Below are 4,445 nucleotides of genomic sequence, written 5' to 3' on the forward strand. Positions count from 1 at the left end.
CAAATGCTCAATAATTAACAGAACAGCTCGTTTTAAAATATAAATCAAGTATGGTAGGGGAGGAAAAAATCCAGGAGGGAAACCAGGCAAAGTGCCACTCTCTTAGAGCTCTAGGCAGATACTCTAGCTGTGGTGAGGTTGAGTGGCTTTCTTTATCAACTCCTCCATGAAGTATTATGAGCCCATCCGTAGGCACACACCAGATTACCCTCAGAGCTTTTTGTCCTTGCCCAAAGACAAAATCACTAACTTAAAAGAAGTAATACACACCTGGTAAGTGTGAGTCATGTTGGGAATGGAACAAGGAACATGAAGGTCTTCATAGAGCTTTTGGTTTTGTGGAAAAGGCAAGCAATGAAGTAAGTCTTACTATCTCACAGTGAATTGACATATGGCAGAGGAAGTGCAAAGTGATCAGAGCACATGGTAGGGGCACTGAAGCTCTTCCAGCTTGGAGGTAGAACTAGCTAGGGAAAGCTTAACAAGGAAGTGCCTTGTGCTGGCTCACTGCTATTGAGTGGAAATTTAGGCTAGGAAAGAAGCATAATTCCTAAAGAGGTAATACATGGCTCAAAAAGATTTCCAATAGGATTATTTTATAATTTTAATTTATTCTGTTTATATCATTTGTTGACGGTTGTCTCCAATTTTTATTTTATCACATGCCATCCTTCCCTGATTTGCAGATTTTAGGGTTTTCTTATTGTATAATAAACTCTTGAATTTAGCTTCCACAGTTCTCCACCATCTGACACTAAATAACTGATAAATCTTAAAATTCAGTCCGAAGGAAGCACCCTCTAGACATGGAAGTATTTGAACTTTCCTTTTTTTTTTTTAAAAGTTTGTTTATTTATTTTGAGAGAGAGACTAGGGGACAGAGAGAGAGGGAGAGAGAATCCCAAGCAGGTTCCCCGCTGTCAGCACAGAACCTGACACGGGGGCTCCATCTCACGAACCATGACCTGAATCGAAATCCAGAGTCTAACACTTAACTGACTGAGCCATACAGGTGTCCAGAGCTTTCTTATATGTGAATTTTGGTCTTCACATATCTTGCCTGTATAAATAATTTTAGATAAACATAACCCATATCTCATCTACTTCACAAATTCTCTGATTACACTCCTTGGACAGAGGCTGTCTGTCTAGAAAAAAAGAATATTGTCTATAATGTTAATGTTTTCCTTACTCTATATTCTCTTTTTTGAGATTTCACTCACAGAAAACATTCAAATTATAGAATTAGTTAATCTGAAAAGAAAGCACAACTGCTTCAAAAATAAGTGATAGTTACTTATATGTCATAATTCTATTTTGAACTTATGAGTCTTAATGCTACGAAGTTCAAACATATTCTTTACCTCTGCTATGCCTCAAATATTGGCTAACTCTGAAAAATACAACACATTTATTTTATATCATGAAAGTTTTATGATAGTTCTGGTTCAAAATTATAATTTTCTGTGTAGTATTTATTTTTGGTTCTTCAACTAGATTTTAATAAACACTATGAAATAAGGACCTTACTTCCTTCACTTTTTCCTTGCTTTTATTCTATGAAATGCATGTCTTTCAGATTATTTATTATTTTAAAAGTAATAAATATGGCTTGGAAAGCCTCAAGATGATTCATTCAATTCTATAATGAAATCTGTGTGTGTGTTTGTGTGTGTGTGTATGTATGTATGTATGTGTATATACATGTGTATATATACATACATATGTATATATATTGTCCAGCACATATTCTTTTCTGTGTTAGATTTTAAGAAAATGATAGTGAAAGATAGTACTATAGGTGTTTCTCCAAATAATACTATTAACGGAAACTGATAAGTGGATGGAAAATTACAACACATTATAATAAGCTATGTGAAAGGGCAGTTTGATTATGGAAGCTCATGAGAAGTGACCATATCCATTTTGGGAATCTGGGAAAGCTTTCTGAAAGAGTGCATGTAAGCTGAGACTTGAAGGATGAGTGGGAATTAATCAGACGAGGAAGTGGGGAAAAGAATTGCATGTGTAAAGTCTCCGAGATTAGAGAAACCATGACTTGTTTATGGAACTTGAACAAGTTAAGCCTGAAGTAGCAAGGGATATGGCTGGAGAGGGAGAGAGAGAAGCAGATGACGAAGAGTATATAAGATATGCTAGTGTTTATATAAAGAACAATGCCGAGCGAGAACTTACAGCATTTTAATCAGAGGCATGAAATGTTTAAATTTACCTTTTATAAAGACCATTAGTTCTGTACAGTGTAGCAAAAATTAGAAGAAAGCAAGACTTGAGTTTTGAGAGTATTGTAATAATTCTGCAATGTACAATGTGATTAGAGCTTATAAAGGAAGTTGGCAATGGGGATAAAGAGAGGTAGTTGGAATCAAGAAATATGTTAAGAGTAAAATCTATAGATTTTGCTGGTTGTAGGCAATAAAGAAATGAAACAGTCCAATATGACTGGATATTGATTTAAAGCAACCATCTGAATTGTACCATTCACCAATATAGAAACACAGGAAAGAGAAAAGCAGACTTGTGGGAAGAGGAAAACAATAGTGTCAGTACTGAATACGTCAAGTTTTAAGAACTGAAAGGCATCAAAGTAGGTGTATTGTTAATTCTTGGCAAAGTAGTGTTGGCTACCAACATCTAGTAGCAATTTAAAAAAAAATTATTTTAATGTTTATTTAATTTTCAGAGAGAGAGAGACAGAGAGACAGAGAGAGAATAAGAGAGCAAGCAAGCATGAGTGGGGGCAGGGCAGAGAGAGATCCGGAGACACAGAATCTGAAGCAGGCTTCAGGCTCTGAGCTGTCAGCAGAGAGCCTGATGCAGGGCTCAAACCCATAAACAGTGAGATCATGACCTGAGCCGGAGGTGGATGCCTAACCAACTGAGCCACCCAGGAGCCCCTCTAGTAGCAATTTCTTATCTTTAAGAAAAAGCTCAGCCCTGGTAAGAATACATTAAACGTGTTTTAACTTTCTAAGTTTAGTCTAAGTGCATACCACCCCTTGATTGATTTTTCTAAAACACATTTCTGATGATGCTACTCACCATTTCAATATGATTTACATTCAAGGGAAATTGTTGGTGAAAAGAAATTTTTATTCTGTCACTATTTTGGTCATAGAAGACATTCAAATTTTTAATGATTCATAGTTTTAATTTAATGAAATTTACTTACTAAATATCTGTAATATACAAAACTATTGAGATGTAGAAGTAAATAGGACAACATAATGATCTTCAATAGATTTTAAATCTATATAACATTTACTTTAACTTTATTTAACTATGTATCGTAAAGAGGTGAAGTAGGAATTATCAAAAGAAAAACTGCACCAGGTTTTGACTGTTTTGAAAATAACCAGGATCCAATAGAGCCTCAGAAACCCAGGAATGTTAGGAAATTCATAAGGGAATAAAGATTTACCATGTGGGCATTGAAAAGATACTAAAAATATGAAAAAAAGTAGATTATCATTTATCTAGTGATGAAAGGGTCATTCATTATTTTTGTGAGGGCAATTTCAGGAGGTCAGTAAGGCCCTAAGTCAATTGGGAGAATATCATGGAGAGAAATGGAGAGAGCAACCATAGTTTACATTCACTTGGCTCTAATATAAATGGATGAAGTTGATACATAAAAACTGAAACTAAAATTATGATTCAGATGTGTGTGTGCGTGTGTGTGTGAGCATGCGCATGCACCTGGGTATGTGTATATACATGGGAATGTATATGTATGTATTTGTAACACTTAAGAAGAATTGAAACAGCTGGGGTCTCTAGAGAGAGTATAGTGGCAAGTCCTATAAGTTTAAAAAAAGCGTTTAGTCTATGAACAAATAATAAAGAAAAATTGTATATATTCGACCATGGCTAGTGAAAAATGCATTGCTAGATGGTTAAGTTAAACCAGAGGAGAAGAAAGATTGAGAGGACTGATTAATGATAATGTTTATTATATTGCTTGTGAAGAAGCTTTCCAGAGATGGATGAGAGTCAGGTGAAAGAAGAAGAGTACCATTTGAAGAAGAGAATCCAAAAAAGTTTTGGACAATCTCATAGATGTGCACAGAGAATACACTGGGATTCAGGGCTGCCAGAGAATCAGGACTTGAGGGAGCAGGGTCCTGGGTAAATGGCAGATACAGCCAAGTGCTCAATGTTCATCAGCCTTCTGTCTTGAGGAATTTGTGGAATTTTTAAGTTCCACAAGATCAGAAGTAAGCAGAGAGCTTCTAACAAGCAGAGAAGAGTTTTTGGAAATTTCAAATTTCCAAGGAGACAAAAAATAAAAATCAGGAATTGCCAAGGAGGAAGGGCATTGCAGAATGACCTAGGTTCTTGGACCTGAAGGACTATGTTCTGGTCACAGTTATGAATTAGAGGAAGAAAATCACCTTACAAAACCTGGAACCTAACCCTAAGTA

The sequence above is a fragment of the Lynx canadensis genome, chromosome A1 (genome assembly GCF_007474595.2).
Source record: "Lynx canadensis isolate LIC74 chromosome A1, mLynCan4.pri.v2, whole genome shotgun sequence".
Lineage (NCBI taxonomy): Eukaryota > Metazoa > Chordata > Mammalia > Carnivora > Felidae > Lynx > Lynx canadensis.